At 46.7% G+C, this 17,535-nt stretch overlaps 1 protein-coding gene across 14 annotated transcripts in view; it reads left to right on the top strand.

The window, feature by feature from the left end:
- MTSS1 (MTSS I-BAR domain containing 1) overlaps positions 1-17,535 on the top strand; it is a 144,262-nt gene that overhangs the window by 90,967 nt on the left and 35,760 nt on the right. The window lies entirely within an intron of this gene.

Below are 17,535 nucleotides of genomic sequence, written 5' to 3'. Positions count from 1 at the left end.
ATTCAATTAGACATGCTTGCATAGAAGGTAAACACTGTTCCTTGGTGAAGTGTGTTCAGGCCTATCTTTTTTACTCCTTGGGAGGCAGGATGATAGAGTATCCTACACTGAAAAACATTCCCTGGTTTATTAGTTTAGTTTATTGTTACGGTTCTCAGCCTGCATATTATTATATATCTGATGGAGGCTTTCAAAGAGTTGTTGTGATTCCTCTATCATGGGCCTCTTCTGCCTTGCTGTCGTTTCAAGATTTGTGAATGGACTGGGAGAGAATGGGTGTGTTTGTCCATGAAACTTTGTACTGGTAGGGAAGGAAACGCATTTCCAGGTGTTCTAATCACAAACAGAAACCCAACTCCTTAATATCCTTACCTCTGCTCAAATCCTCCTGGGGCACCAGCTGTGCTACTACTGAGAATGACTGCTCACGCACAAACAAGTCCTTGGTTGACTTCAGTGTTAGAGTCACGGCTTGTCTCCTCCAAGGCAAGAAATGACCTTAGCTCAGTTTTAGGGAATATCCTTTGCATGCACAGGGTCTGGTATTGCTCCCTGACATCTCAAGGTAGGGCTGGGAAAGATCCTTGCCCCAAACCTTGTAGTCACTGCCAGTCACTATTGGCAGTAATGAACTAGGTTAGTGTTCCTCAAACTTGGGTCTCCAGCTGTGTTGTTAAGACCACAACTCCCATAATCCATAGCTAGCAAGACCAGTGGTCAGGGAGGGTGGGAGTTGTAGTCCAACAGCAGCAGCTGGAGACCCAAGTTTGAGAACCACGTGAACTAGATGCAGGAATCTTGTGCCCAATGTGTGGCTTGAACCCATGACCCTGAGATTAAGAGTCTCACGCTGTGCTAACTGAGCTATCTTTGAAGAAGCTCCCTCTTTTTCTGGGGCATGGGATCTTGGCAGTGAAACTGTATACCCTAGAGCAGCGGGGTTCAACTCTTGTCCTGCCAGGGAACTCTTTCCGCATTGACCTATCTATACTGCATTGTGGGAGATTTGGGAGGCATATTTTAGGGTGCACAGACGTTTCACAGCAGGACAATAGCCAGACCTCTCAGACCTCACCATTGTGGGTATTCCTCCTGTGAATTGCACAGTAGTGGTGAGCAGAATAGCTTCTGGACAGGCATATTTTAATGAGCGGAATTCAGGATAAGTTCCCAAGGGGTCCCGGGGTTCCTCTGAATGGGGACATTCCGCTGTTTTGAGCGGGAATAGACGAAGGGAAGCAAAGCATTGTTTTTTTCAGTTGCCTGAGCCCTGTTCTTAACTACTTCAGCTTTATCATTTTTGGGGTGGGGTGGGGTGTCGGAGATATCTGGCGTTGCTTCCTGCTGACCTTTTAGGCTGCTTGGACAAAGAGGAGGAAGTGTCTGAGGTTACGTGTATGTTCTTTCCTGGTTGAATTGTGAAAGTCTTCTGTCGGGTTGGGAAGCAGCTGTTTTGACAAATCGGTGCCGCAGCAATTCCTGGGCAGGAAATTAATCACCCTTCTGACGAACCTGCTGGGTGGACTTTAGATATTGCAAGAATAGAGACCCCACCCCACCCCGTGGGTGGCTTTCGAGGCAAGACCTTTTTCTTTGCAAAAAAAATTCCAGAGAAATTCCTTGAACCAAAAGATGCTTAGGATCTGGGTTTTTTGTTTCGTTTTTGTCCTTTGCATTGCTTTTCAGGCCTCGAGGCTGAGTCATGGTAGAGAGAATCAATCCCCTTCCCTTGTTCCCCAAACTGTGAACGGAGCACAGTTTGACTTAGCCCTGGTTTATCACTTACAGAACCGTCCGCTGCCTCCCAGGTCTTCCTTCAGACGAAGTCTCCCGTCTCACCCTGATCCGGCCGACCCTGCTAAGCTTTGCAAGGTGAAATGAGACTGCAGCCAGCGGGAGCGTGGTGGCAGTAAACAAAATGGGAGGATGCTAAACACATCTAATTGAATTACGGTCCTTTGACGATGATGCGGTGACTCAGAGTGAGGCTAGTCACCTGCTGCTCTGTCTTCCGCTCTCTGCCACGTATAAAGGGTTCACGGGTTAAAAACATTTCAAAGGCCATTGTTATGAAGATTGCCGGAGTCCCATTGCTTTGCCTCTAAAAGCATCCTAAGGTTTATAGCTTTGGATGGCTGGAGCAATAGCACTGTACGAAGGAAGGTGCAAATAGACTTCTTGTGCTACTCTGTTGAAATCCTTTATTTACAAGTCTACAGGTGGAGCATAGGTGGAGCCAAACGGTATGGCACATCCACTAGATCCCCATAAGAGATGTGCCTTCAGGGGGTGTCTTCAGCCTTCAGCTAACTCTCTGCACAGGCAAAACAAAATAAAAAATTCCTTCCAGTAGCAGCTTAGAGACCAACTAAGTTTGTCATAGGTATGAGCTTTCGTGTGCATGCACACTTCTTCAGATACACTGAAACAGAAGTCACCAGACTCTTATGTATAGTCAGAGGGTGGGGAGGGTTTCTGCGTCTGCCCCAAAATCCCTTCTTCTTTTTCTTTCACATGTGCACATACCATTTTCTCTCCGCGTAGCAAGAATTCACCTTTTCTCAGGCTCTGGAAACTTTCCCATCCTATATAATAAAGTCCCTGTGTCTCTGCGTCCAGTCCCTGTGTCCGCGCGTTCTCTCCCCCCCCCCTCAACCCTCTGCCTCCCGTTCCCCTGCAGCGGTGGACCAAGATGGCGGCATCGGGCTCCGGGGCCGCGGTGACGGGAGCCCAGTCCGGCTCCCGCCGCGGCCCCGGAGCCCGATGCCGCCATCTTGGCCCGCCGCCTCCGCCTCCTGACAACCCTACCTGGCCCGTGGGAGGAGCGGTGGGGCCGCGGCCTTCCCTCCCTCTCTGCGCTCGGCTGCGGGACACGACGGGAGAGCCCTTTGTTTAATTGTGTTTCCGGCGCGGCCCGCGGCCGAGCGCAGAAAGGGAGGGAAGGCCGCGGCCCCGTCGCACCTCTAGCGCCCGTTTTCTTAACGGGCTGAATGAGACTAGTTTATAATACTCTGTATCAATGAACCATCTCAGAGCAAATTTAGTTTTAATAAAGAGAGACCCACTGGCCATCCCCTGCTTTCAACCTGTAATTTGCTAAACCAGGCATGTCTAACAGGTAGATTGTGATCTACCAGTAGATCACTGGATGTCTGTGGTAGATCACTGCTAGATCACTGGCACCCCTAAAAAAAGCTCACCCAAAATTTTCCTCCTCCTTAAAAAAGCTGAACTATGACCTGAAGCCCTAAACAAAAATGGGCCTCCCTTCCTCCTAAAAGAAGCTCAACAAGTTTGACCTAACCCCCCCCCAAAAAAAACAGGGCTTCCCTTCCTTAAAAAAACTCAACAGCTTTGACCTGAACCCCCCAAAAGGGGGTAGATCACTCCCAGTTTTTAACTCTGTGAGTAGATCAGAGTCTCTTGGGAGGTGGCCACCCCTGTGCTAAACAAAAGTCATCTGGTAGGCCAGCCTACCTCTGCTGCAAGCCAGTTATCACAGTGACCCAGCTTTGCTATTGTATGGCTGTGTATTTTAATTTGGTACAAAAGTGATCACCTTTGAGGATTTGCTTGTGTGCTGGTGCTTCGGCAGAGCAAGATTTTCACCCTGTGGCTTTCTTTCTCAAGTGTGCATGGTGGCAGTACCCTGAGATAGAGAATGCTCTCCTTTGGCTCTGTACAGACAGTACTTTAAAAAAAAAACATTTACTGGAGATGTCTACTGGCTTAGGTCATTCTTTTTCGGCCAGAGTTAGTATGTGCTTCTCCATAAGTATAGGATGTTCCAAGAAAATAATATAGTATTTTCTGGTCCTTGGAGAGGATGCCAAAGGGAATGCTTCCTTCTGTAAACAAAGGAGTTTATTTTATTTTTTATAAATGTGGGTCAGTGAATGGGCAAGTCCTGGAGGTTTCCTTTTGATGTCACCATCTTGGTGTTGAGTCAGCTCAAAAGTTGGCTCTCTGATCGATGTTGCAATTTTGGCTGTTCCTTTTAATAACTTGCCATGGACGGGATTTAAAGTCAGTCTCTGAGACGGCGTGCCGTACCCTCTTGATGTTGCTTTCGGTAGGGAGCAATTTGCATTTAATCACTCGAGGAATAAATCCAAGCGTTGATTTGGAGCACATGTTGTCACGCAAGGTCCTGGGATCCCAAGCTGCCTGCCCTCCAAGGCTAAAGGGCTTGTGGGCAGCGCCAGCCTGGCATCATGAGGAATGGCTTAGGGAGCTGGGCATGTTTAGCCTGGAGAAGAGAAGGTTAAGGGGTGATATGATAGCCATGTTCAAATATATAAAAGGATGTCATATAGAGGAGGGAGAAAGGTTGTTTTCTGCTGCCCCAGAGAAGCGGACACGGAGCAATGGATTCAAACTACAACAAAGAAGATTCCACCTAAACATTAGGAAGAACTTCCTGACAGTAAGAGCTGTTCGGCAGTGGAATTTGCTACCAAGGAGTGTGGTGGAGTCTCCTTCTTTGGAGGTCTTTAAGCAGAAGCTTGACAGGCAGATGTCAAGAATGCTTTGATGGTATTTCCTGCTTGGCAGGGGGTTGGACTGGATGGCCCTTGTGGTCTCTTCCAATTCTATGATTCCTGTCTGAAACCCTGGAGAGCACCTGCCAGCTAGTGCAGGCAGTACTGGCCTGGCTGATACAACTTGGTTATAAGCTAGGCTCCCTGTCCAAATATCTTACTGCCACAGCAGAGGTTGGAAAATTAATGGAACAAGCTGGGCCGAGGTTTGTATAACCTCAAGCAACTGACCAAGGGGTGGTGATTCAGGCTCCTAAAAACGTGATGCTCTTGCCTAGGTATCTGGGGGGGGGGGCAGACTTTGCTGCCGTTGTGCCATCTTGCCTTTGCTGCAGCACATAATAACATCTCCACAAATATTTCTTGAAGGGGCAATACAACGAGATTAAAATGCTTAATCAAAGCAGGCTTTCTTGCACTGTAAAACGGGTGCCTCCGTCAGTTGTTTTATCTTTTGCTGTAGTTTTTAAGGGACCGCCTTTCCTTTGTAATTGAGTCGTTTGTTTTAACGTGTACAGTTTGCTGCAGTTTTGGCGCTGTACTAAACAACAGCAGATGGATGGATTGAGTGCACCAATTATTTTGTTAAGAATGTGCCTCTGCATTCTGCGCAGAAGAAGTCGTGACATCTTTGCTGATTCGTAAGGCAAAATCTTGAGCACTGGGAAGATGTCATTGTTGCCACAGTGGTGTTATAATCCTGTAATCCTGTGCAGTTAATTGGGAGGAAGCCCCATTAAACACAGCGGGACATTACTGAGTGATCATGCTTAGGATTGGACCGGAAATGTATGTTCAGCTCATTCAAAAACATAGATGCTTATTAAAAGTGTACAGGACTTCTTCCTGAGTGCACAGTGTGCTATAAAAATAATAATGAATGTATTTATTCCTTGGCATTCACCCTTCCTCTCCCATGTGTCTTTGTTTAGTTTTTAATATTTATTTACAGAACTTTTATATCAACATTTTCAGGGGGGGAACCCTCTTAAGCTGTTTACAAGTATCGTAAAATATTACAAAAACAGGAAATGACAAATACATAATTTAAAAAAACCAATGCATTTAGCAGCTGAACAGGACAACCCTCTTAAATACCAGACAAGGCCTGAGTAAGCAGGTAGGACAGACCTGGGGGACATGTGGCGCTTCAGAAGTTCCCAGCAGGCCCCTTCAGCATGACCAGTAGTCAAAGATGATGGGAATTGTAGTCCAGCAACAGCTAGAGAGTCACAGGTTCCCCACGCCGGAATTCGGCTTTTAACAGTGTTCCTTACCTGTCGAGAAGCAAAGTCCTGCCCAGCGGCTCACAGTAACTCTAGATTGCTATCCCCTGGTGAAGGTCTTTTATTTCAATGTAATCACCTATGTCCTATGTCCACGTAAGACAGAATATGAGCGACAAATAGCCGTCTGCCTTAAAATAATTTAAAATATAAAGGTGTTACGCCCACGAGTGTACCTGATTGGACCCAGTCCAGACATCAGCCTTGATAAAGGTCTGACCCAGTTCTTGAGAGATGCTGTAGAAATGGCACGTTTCCAAGCCGACAGAATTCTGTCGGCTTGGCACAGACATTCCATGTACTCTCTTCTGTCTGAACATAGCGCGCATGCGGTATTAATAAAATGCTGCTCTAAGAATATGATGGAAAGTGGCCACGTTAGGTGCACTGATAAGAGTGGAGTTGGTTCCATGAATGTTATTTAACTTGCCTTAATTCTGAGGGATAAGGATATTAAACTATGGCGAAAGGGAGCTAGGGCTGTGCTTATAAGGTTTTCCAGTGCCCTTCAACCCTTGATAAACGTCAATTGAAACTTCCAAGAATCTAGCTAAATAGTTACTTGTCTGATGCCCCATTATTCTGTGTATTTCATTGTAATGTGCGCACACAGCCATCTAGGAAAAGGGTTCCCAGATTGTGGTCCATGGACCATCAGTGGTCCACAAGCTTCATTCGGGCGGTCCATGCTGTGTCTGCGGATTTGTGGTTGAAGATGGGCAATGCTACATTTATCACATTGAATATTCACATGGTATTCAAATTGTATTTTATTGCTTCTTTTGTTTCTTATGTTGTATTTTATTGCATTAGAATGGATTCTGTGGAACTGCAGTTTCTATAGCAGGCAGAAAAAAAAATCAGTAAGACCGTCAGGAATTTTCAAGTGGTGGTGGGGGGAACCTCTGACCTAATTTGAGAGCATCTTCTTTATTATCTGGCCTTTGACCGTAAAGTCCCAGGGCTGGTCGCCACATTAAAAGCCATTTAAAGCAATCCACAACTTGACTTCTCATGAAGGAGGCTGGGTCAAATTGGAGGACTCCTGCATGCACAGAGCAGATAGAAAAATGGGGTGGGGAGCCAGGCATCTTAATATAAGCAAGCCCCTTGTTAGTGTGGGAACCCGGCACTGTAGCAGCAAATCAAAGAGTTCCCTTTGGGAATAGTTAATTAATTTCAAACTGCAGGTGAATCTTCCAAAGCCGTTTCCTCTAAAGCTGTAATCTATATTCCGAGTGTCTGTAGCTGAGACCTTAGTGTCAAGGTCAAAAGCCCCTCAGCCTTAACCTGAGGATTTCCTGTTTGTCTTATTAATAGACAATTTAACAGCAATAGGCCATAAAACCAGCTGTGCTTTCCCCGGCAAAAAATAATAATATTAAAATAAAATGGTTGATGAGGTCTGTTGAGCAGAAATAGCAAGCGACTGGAGATGTCTGCGTTGTTGTGTGTTTAACGTTTTCCTGTGATGAATTTAGCTCACTCGCTTCCCCTTAACAGTGGTTCCAAGCTGTTCACTGGCACAAATTTAACACCCGTTGGCTGTGGTTAACCACTGTTGCGTCACTCGGAAAAATAATGGCACCTGAATTTGCTGTTTGGAGTTGGGATTAGCATTTAAGGTTGGCGCTTACCAACTGCATAACTGCAGGTGCAAGGAAGGTGCATGCTTTTCCGAGGCTGATTGGGAAACCATGGTTAGCTGAGAACCAGCCTGCTGTAGCCTCGCTGAAACATTAACCTGCACTGTTTGTACAAATAAAGCTGTGAATTGCACATAGGGAGGTTTAATTTATTAGCACCCTGCTTCCCATGATAAGAGCTCAAGGTGACGTACACGTGGCCTTGGGGGCCACCAATCCCCCAACCTATAGAATTCTATCAGCTATATTTTATCTGCACCATTGGAATGAATTTCAGGAACCAAATTGCTTTTTCTGTGCAGCCTGAGCAGAAGCAGTCACCGTTATGAAAAAAGAGGTTGGAACAGGCCAATATATATGTGGACTGTCCCTGGATCAAGTCACTTTTCTTCTTTAGGTTCTCAAAGTTCTTAAGCTGGCTCAAGATTGCCATCTGAACTAGCCAGATGTTTAACTGAGAATCGGTCACAGTCAGCGCACCATTTGTGAAATAAGACTTTAGAGCCGCCTTGCTCAAAAATGGCAACTAGGCATTCTGTTTTGGCGACTGTAACCTTGGTTTAAGGAGACATTTGGTGCCTAGGTTCTATATCTGAGTTTCTAACACTGGCTGGGAACATCCTTTGTCAGCAGCCTTGGAGGCCAGCTAGATGAACTAATGTTGTGACTTGCTTGTAAGGCAGCATACTATGTTTCTTGCAATTCATTCCATGGACCCACCAGCCTTAGATCTGGAGACAGAAAACGTCATCTTAAAGGGTATAAGTGGCAATGCATCTCTGATGGGATTTTTCTAGGGGGCTCCAATACTCTCAGTTGACCCAAGTAGTAAATATATGTTTGCTTATTTTCTGCAGAGTTTTGGGGGTGTGTATGTGTGTGTTGTTCTCAGCAAATGCTTGCCCCCATCCTTTTTTTTTATGCAACAGGTGGCCTCTTGCTGCTTTCCCATTGATGTCAGACGTGTACCAAATTCTTGGGCTTATGAGGCTTAAGGACCCAGCTGCTCCTCTGTGGGTGGGGGCAAGGGGGGAGGATGGGCAATGCTGTAACAAAATTAGTAAAGTTGATGTTCAGCCTGGCTGCAGCGAGCATGGGTTGATGTTTTCTCCCATGGCCAACGGACAAGAGTCGGCTAATAATGACCTTGCCTAGGATAATTTTGCCTTTCAGCATTTGTTGGAACTGCTAGCGCTGCTGTTAGATGTTTCCCTACCCAACTCGGGTCTGAGTCGATGCCGCGGCAGGCAGGCACCGTGCAGGTACAACCCAGATTCGTAGTTAGATGCAGCCACAAAGGGTGGCCTGGAAATCAAACATACCTTTCTTTCCATGCTCCGGGACTCTGGTTGGTGCCCAGTCCTTGCTCACTAGCCCTTGTGGATATTGAAACAGTGAGGTTATTTTTCCATGTGAGCTTAATTTGGTACATGCGTGAGCCATGAAGGAAAGACAGCTTGCTTCTGAATGCCTGTTCCTGGAAATTGCTGGGTGGGGAGATTGCTCTCAGGTGCTGTTTGCAGGCTGGCTCAGAGGCATCACTTTGGCTGGTGTGAGAACAGGATGCTGGACAAGATAGGCCATTGGCCTGATCTAGCAGGTCTGTTGTGTGGATGCCTGATGATCGTCTTCCAAAGCAACTACTCTATTCCGAACTTTAAAATGGAAAGCGTAACCCTGGTGGTCAACAAAAGAGGTTTAAAGACTGTCTCAAGGCAAATCTTTAAAAATGTTGTATAAACACTGGCAACTGGGAAACACTGGCCTGCGAGCGCTCCGATAGGAGAACAGCCTTTACCAAAGGTGTCATGGGCTTTGAAGAAACTCGATCTCAGGATGCAAGGGAGAAACGTGCTAAGAGGAAGGCACGCTTGGCAAATCCACACCGTGGTCAACTCCCGCCTGGAAACCAATGTCCCCACTGTGGAAGGATGTGTGGATCCAGAATTGGTCTCCACAGTCACTTACGGACCCATTATTAAAACCTTGTTTATGGAAGACAATCTTACTCGGCTACGAGTGATTGCCAAAGAAGAAGTTGTTGTTGCATTATTGTGAGTTGGCTATATGCCTCCCTGATCTGTGTCTTGTATTACAGCTTCCACACTGCACTGCAATTTGCTTTTGTATGCCACGGAATATATTACACTTAATTCTCCATTGTAGTAGGCTGGGAGGAAATCTGTGCTACTGCGAAGAAGGAGGGCCCTGTCAAATACAATGTGATTTCTGTAATTGGGTTAACGTGCTAAAAAGGGTGCTTGACAAAATGCCTTTCTGTTTCAGCAGGCGTTTTAAAGAAATTCTCTGTTTTTATGATAAATTTTAATTGATTCTATCCACTGCGTCTTTTCTGTAAGTGTTAGGAGGCATGGCACCTTAAAGATTTGGGCAATTAAGCGGCATAAAATAAAGCAGTAAGCATGCGTTGTTAATGAAACAATTTATTTTGATAGTTGGGCCATCCTAGCTGAAGGGGCTGTGAAATGCCCTGAGATCTACAGAGGAAGAGTGGTATACAAATTTAATAAATATGAATAATAATAATAATAATAATAATAATAATAATAATAGCAATTTAAGAGCAAAAGTCCTCTCTCCTCTGCACTTAGATAAATGTAGGGAGAAAGATAGCACATGGAGGGTGGGTGGGTGCATTACATCCTCAAAAACAGAAATGTCAAGAGTCCAGAATATTTCTGGGAGTCAAGTAATATTGTAAGTGCAGGGGAAGGCAGCTGGTGTCCAGCATAATCCTCCCCCCCCCCCGGCCATGTCTGCATGTCTTCAGATGGTATTTATCTGTATTGTCTGCCTCCTTTTTATTCTTTCCATCTGTTGCACACATTTTCGTTCCTTGGCTTGGAAGGTGGAGGGAGGGAAGGAGGAGGAAAACAAGTGTTGCTCCTTCTCTCACAATTCTAGAACCTGGGGGCCCATCCTATGAAGCTGTGCACTTCCTCGCACAGCTTGTAGTTAAACTATGGTGTTTGCTGATGACTATGGCGTTTCCACCTTTGATGGCTTCGATGAAGGGCAAATTCACAAGGTTAAAGCGGTCGATAGCTACTAGCCATGACGGCTGTGTTCCGACTTGACTGTTGGAGGCAGTATGAATCTGAACGCTATGTACTGGGAATCACGGGTGGGGAGAATGCTGCCGTGCGCAGGTCCTCCTTGTAGGCTTCCCTGGGACATCTGGTTGTCCACTGTGGGAACAGGATGCTGGGTTAGATCTAGTCGCCTGATCTAGTATAGGGCAGTACTTAAGATGGATGGAGGAATGCATGGAGAGTGTGAAGTAGATGTGTCCTCCTTAAGTGTGGACTTTTATTGCTGGCCCTTGTGGTAAGGGTTTAGGCCTGGATAGCTCAGTTGGTTAGAGTACGGTGCTGATAATGCCAAGGTTGCAGGTTCGATCCCCAGATGATCCTCAGGGTCCCTTTCAACTCTACAATTCTATGATTCTATTTTTCTAATCTCAAGGTATCCAGATCAGCAAAGTGGGAAAACCCCTGGCTGTTTAACTCTGGAAATGCCAGAGATTGGACCACAAACTCTGCTGCATACAAATAATAGACTCTGCCGCTGAAATCATGGCTCTTCCCCTTCCAGTTTCTAGGAGCCAGTAGCAAATAACATGAACCCATGTCTATTGAAATTTGTAAAAAAAAAAGTGTGCATGTCTGCACAACTTGCAATGCACCCCATGAATCAAGTATTTAGGCCTGGCCAGGTGCTTCTCCCTCTCCCCCCCCCCTACATTTTTTCAGTTGCATGCAGGCAGTGAAAAGCAGCAGATTCTGCATTTTATGGTGGTTCCTCAAAATGGCTGATGGCCTGCGTTCAGCAGTCAAGCCAAAAGTAGTGCAGGATCAGTTTCAATTGTGTGGTGCTCACATCAAATGTTTAGCAGCCTGGTCAACCAGTTTGCTGGGATTCTTCCAACTCAGCTATAAAACTTTATGTATGCCATGCGTTATAAAAAAATAATAACATCATTCTGCCGATCTCTGGAAGGTGAGATTATCCTGCTGGATCTGATCAGGCCTCACTGTGGCTGACCTGATAGCTATAGGAAGCCAGCAAGGATATGAAGACGCACAACGGAAAAAAGGCTGGGACCTTGTCCTGAATACGAGAAAGAGAAGGGTCCCGTTTTCCTTCAGGGTGCTTGAGTCTCTTGAAGTGCCTTGAAGTTGCTCCCTAAAAGAGCGTGCCGTTTGTTTAGCCGTGTTTTCCTCGTGGTGCCATGACGGCATTGTAATAGGAAAGATAAAGGACTTGGCTGTGTTCTGTTTTCAAAGAAGATAATCGCAGAAGGCCTTGCGAACGCACACCTGCCCCGTTGCCCAGGACACAGATAGATGGGGAAGGACACACAGCTTGAATCTAATCTGTCTGCCTTGAGTTGGTCTGTCTGCTTCCTTCTGCAGGAAACAAACGGGGCCCCCAAAAAGAGGCTTGTTAGAACAGTGTATTGGCAAGAGTGGCACAAATCAAGTCCTCCCGTGTGCTCAGTGCTACTTATGCCACATGATGGGCCGGGGCACAATTCTGCCTCCTGTCTACTTCGCCAGAAAACGGCAGCAACCTGCAAGAGAGAGAGAGATAAGCAAGCATACAGCCCTGTTTCTGAGTCCTTGCCAGTCTTGTGGGTCCTAATGCTCTACTCCAGGAGTGCTGCAGAGCCCAGCTACCTGTGCTACCCATGTGGTGCAGGGGGCCTAACACGCATGCATACCTACGTTGGGGCTACAAAAGCACAAGCCTGAAACTTCTCATCAGGTTATATGTGTGTGTGTGTGTGTGTGTGTGTGTGTGTGTGTGTGTGTGTAAAGTAAAGGTAAAGGGACCCCTGACCATTAGGTCCAGTCGTGACCGACTATGGGGTTGCATGCTCATCTCGCATTATTGGCCGAGGGAGCCGGCGTATAGCTTCCAGGTCATGTGGCCAGCATGACAAAGCCGCTTCTGGCAAACCAGAGCAGCACATGGAAACGCCGTTTACCTTCCCGCTGTAGCGGTTCCTATTTATATACTTGCTCTTTGACGTGCTTTCGAACTGCTAGGTTGGCAGGAGCTGGGACCAAGCAACGGGAGCTCACCCCGTCACAGGGATTCGAACCGCTGACCTTCTGATCGGCAAGCCCTAGGCTCAGTGGTTTAACCCACAGCGCCACCTGGGTCCCATATAAAAAAATTAATCCGTAGAACGGTTGGATTTTGCAGCCTGCATAAATTGTGTGAATGTGCATGACTTTGCAGAGCACATAAACTTCTGCAACTGTGAGTCACAGGAACGGGTGAAGAGCATTTTGCAGATCCCCCAGGAGTTGGGGGAACAGTTTTGCTTCTGCTTTGCATATGGAAAGTCAGTCTCTGACTTCTCCAGGTAGGGTTGAGAGAGAACCCTGTCTGAAGCCCTGGAGAGGTGCTGCCTGTCAGTGTAGGCAATACTGAGAAAAGATGCACCCAATGGTCTGACTTGGTATAATGCCAACACCGAGATCTTCTTGCACTGTGCACTGTTGACCCTTGTGGTGGGGAAAGACTGCGGCTTCAGGAAAGGAAGAGATGTTTTGTACTACCTAGTCTCAGGGTGCTTTTACCTACCCCTGGTGCTGGCAGCCTATAGCTTCCTCCTGTGTAAAATACTTGCTGGGCAGGCTTGAGTAGGCTATACCAACGCGAAAGCCAAGCTCTGTCTCTGTTGCTCTGTAGACTCTCTTGTTGCTGGTCAGCCAGATTACCTGCACCTCCTGTCTCCTTTTTGTGTGCTGCTTCTCTGCACCCATAGCCTCACTTGCTTCTGGGCTGCAATGAGTCACATCCAGCAGCCCCCTGCATTGATAAAGCGCCCTTGCACCATTGTAACAGCGAATGGCTTCCCCCAGAGAATCTTAGGAATTGTGCTTCATTATGGGTGCTGGTAGTTGTTAGGAGGCTCCTCCCAGGGCTACAGTTCCCAACACCCTTAGCAAAACTACAGTTCCCATTATCATTTGGAAGGAAGCCTCAACTGCTAGGTTGATTATTTCATTGCTACCATTACCCGGCCCTTCAAATGTTGCTGGACTGGAACTTTGATAATCTCAGCGCTTTGTCTATGCCCGACTGGAATTGATGGGCATCAGGAGTCCCAACAATGTCCGGACACCCACAGATGTAGAGTCTGTCCCCAGCTCTCCATGCCACCTCCTCTTCCAGTTTTGCCACAGCTCCATACTTCCAGTCCTCCAATCGACAGGCAGCCAAGCTTCTCTTCGGACACTTAACTTGAAATCACATTAAGATTGTTATTTGTGAGTGTCTCCTCCTCCCCCCCCTCCTCCTGAGTCTCAATTAGGTCCTTGACAACATTAGCTTTCAAATGGATGCAAAGCCTCTCTGTTGCGGCAAATACGCTTTGACAAAAGAATTAGGCTTTCCCCTCCTTCCGGCCCCCCCTGTTCCGAGCTGCGGCAGATGCCTGCTCATTTGGAACAGCCTATTCAGGGTGAGCACGTACAAGCAAGCACCGCTTTCCCCCTTTGGTGGGTCACCTGCCTGTGTGCCCATTAATGTCCCGCTGTGTTTCAAGATGGCAGTAGCCTCTTGAACGCAAAGGAGGCTGTAGAAGGGCAAAGCTACTCCCTCTCACGTGAATTTTGCCTCTGTTTGACGCTTGTGTTCCAGATAAAGCCACACTGGTGCTTTTTTAAAAATGGAGAATAATAGATCTGGAGCCGGTACTTCTTTCCCATCCAAAGCGCACTTTCCTGGCACCTCTCAGGTGGGCGCCATTGCAGGCTGTTGCTCCCCCTGCCCGCTTCTGGCCTTTACGTACTTCTGAGAAGCCCAAAACGAACATTTCGAAATGGGAGGTTGGCCGCCGTGTGTGAGTCTACACTTTTTTAGGTCTACGGCGACTCCTAGCCGCCATTGGTCAAGCAAATGGGTGTGGCCAATTCGTATTTGCTTTTCTTCAGTCCCTCTTTCGTGTAATGGCAGTGGGCTGTAAGCTTTCCAGCCAGGCCTCTACCATGGCACACATGCACGTTTGCACGAGGACCCCTCCGAGCTGCCCTAGCCACCTGCCCGAATCTAAGGGAACGGGGGGCGGCGAGGACACATTTATTTGACCTGCGCCAGAACCAGGGGTGACCCCCAAACCAGCTAGGGAGGCAGCTTGCCTTAGTTTTCAGCATTTCACTTTTAATTTGTATACCGCCTTTGTATATGAGGCGTTTTAGAAGCTGAGGAAACAAAAGAATAGACAGCAAAGACCCACCCAACTAATAGCAATCTGGTCCGATACCGAAAACAAAAAGTCATAATAAAGGCGTAACTTTAAAATAATCAACTTACATCAAATAAAGCAATACTCAACAATCCCTTGTTAAACCGGCACCTTTTCAGGGCTGCCCCGAGTTGCCCAGCTTCATCGTGAGTTCCGGCACTTATTTTTCTTGGCCGCCTATGTTGGTGTTCATGCCAACAGCATGACCTCACTGCGCATAAATTATGTCAGGGGTGGAATTCAGGTAGCGGGCCGTGACTTTGTTTTATCTTGTTTTATTTGTGTGTGTCTCTCACGCATAGAATCCCCATTTACTACAGCAGCCTCAAAAACACCTCAGGGTTTTGTTTTGTTTTTTGGTCATATGTTTTTTGGGTTCCTAACCTTGAATGAGAGCATTTAATATATTGTGTCAGCTGCCTTGTCTCATCCGTGGAAGTATGCCAACTTCTCCCGTTGGGATTCCACCCTGGAATCACATGCAATAGCCCCCCAAGCGCTAGTGTGGTCACTCTTCTATCGGAGCCCAGTTGCTAGGAATTGCGGGTTGCAATGGCGCGGCTGTGCTCATTTCTCTTGCTCATGGGGTTCCCATAGGTACCTGGCCTGCCTCTGTGAGAGCATGATGCTGGACTTCAGTAGGCCTCTGGTCTGATCCAGTACTGTGGCTCTTCTTATGTCCTTGGTATAGTTGGCTTCCAAACAGGACAAGGCAAATTCATGGAGGAAAGGGTTCGGTCAATGACCATCGGCCACAGTAGCTGCTGATGGAATCTCCAAACTTCAGAGGCAATGCTTTGCTTAATTATCGGATGCGAAGGGCAAACAAGAAGGAATGGCTTGTCTTCATAGCTCCATGAGTTTCCCTCAAGGACATCTGGCTTTTTCCCTGTCGGAAACGAGAGTGCTGGGTTGCAACTGTGATCCAGCCAGGCGCTTCTCAAGTTGTGTTCTTTATAAACAGCACCATCTACTGGCGAGTCAAATGTTCTGCGGGAAATGATTTGCAGGTTTCACGGTACAGAACTTGGCTGCGTCACAAAGTTGTCAAGGGCTCAGGTTTTTTTGGTGGGGACTAAGAAAGCAGCCCTGTGTGCCTCCTTCCCAACCACAAATCACTGGTCACCACGGCTAACCGAAATTAGTGGACCACCGTGGAGGCGGGCATCTGTGGCAAGCAACGCATAGCGTGGAACCTTTTGCAGTTCCCTTGCAGCAGGAATTGACATTGGACATCTCTGCCTTTGAGCAGAGATACAATATCTACTAGTGGGCTGGAGCATCCATTATCCTTTGACCCCTGGCAAATCCAAAATATGCTTTGCCATTTATTCTTTTAAGGTGGGGGCGGGAAACCTGAAGTGTTTTGCTCTGTTTTAGTCTTTACTGAAAGGTAATAAGTGAGTTGCCTGGTACTGGTTGAAAAAGCGGTAGTATGGGTTCACAAAGTCAAGAGTCTAGGATATGTGTGCTTGTTGTCCCCCCCCCTTTTTTTGCAAGATCCTGCACAAGATCTAGAGTGTCTAGCCTTATCACATAATGTCCAAGCTAAGTTGCCTGTGTTCCCAGCCTCCTTTGTTTCTCTCCTTTGCGCTGAAAAGCAGAGTAGTGTGCTATTGTTCCCTCTCTAGACAACCACTGAATGACAGTCGCCAATTGAGGGCACCCTTATAAATTGATAGCTTGCGGTTCAGTTCTTTGAGGCTATTGATACAGCGTCACAGTTGCGGAACACATTTCCTGGGGAGTATTGCCTGACTATTTATTTCTCCCTTTAATTTTAGGGAACACTCTAGTTCTGGCAGAGTGTTTCCATTGAGTCTCTGAAGAATGAGTTGCGCGCTCTCTCTCTCTCCCTTTTTATGCTTGATGGCTGCTTTTAGTCATTTTATCATTTCATGGGTTCTCATTTCTTTTATTGCTTCTGCCACCCATGCCAAACGAAAACCCACCCCTGCGCAACAGACGCCCCAGGGGCCAGGCTATCATTTTTTTAAACGAAAGAGTAAGTTCTGCCCAAATTTGCCCCAGAGCCATCAATTCTGTAAGCATCAGGAAGAACTTTCTGACAGTAAGTGCTGTTTGACAATGGAACGGTCTCCCTCGGGAGGTGGTGGACTCTCCTTCCTTGGAGGTTTTTAAGCAGAGGTTGGGTGGCCACCTGTCATGGATGCTTTAGCTGAGATTCCTGTATTGCAGGGGGTTGGACCAGATGACCCCTGGAGTCCCTTCCAACTCTACGATTCTATGATTTACCCTGGGTATAGGGAGCCTACAACCTGCCAGATGGTGCTGAACTACAGCTCCCATCAGCCCTAACAAGCGTGGCCAGCGGCCAGGGTTGATGGTAGTTCAGAAACATCTGGAGAGCCAAAGATTCCCCACAGGTGATTTAGACGCTGGCATTCAGGACTAGCCACCGTTGAGGACTCTTCTTGTTCCATTCATTCTTTTTTACTTTGGTGTTGGAGGGTCCTTTTAGGAACTTTGCATTTAACATTGCAGTATTCTGGTTTTAAATGAATTTTGTCAGTTTGTATTATATCTTTGTTAAATTGCTTTGAAAAAATTTTTTTGTTGTGCAAATCGGTGAAAAAAAATGTAACAAGTAACAATCAATTTCCTAGGCATGGTTCAGAAATTTGTATCAAGGTATCTGAGAAGACTTCTAGCCATGGTTTAATCTGTGTTTGAAATATGGGGTGGTTTTTACTCAAAATTAGACCCATTGAAATGAATGAACATGACTGAATTAGGCCCATTAATTTCAGTGGGTCCAT

This window comes from Zootoca vivipara, chromosome 8, assembly GCF_965207765.1.
Source record: "Zootoca vivipara chromosome 8, rZooViv2.hap1.1, whole genome shotgun sequence".
Classification (NCBI taxonomy): Eukaryota; Metazoa; Chordata; class Lepidosauria; order Squamata; family Lacertidae; genus Zootoca; species Zootoca vivipara.
Note: the sequence above shows the minus strand (reverse complement) of the source record. Positions and strands in the feature narration are given on the sequence as shown.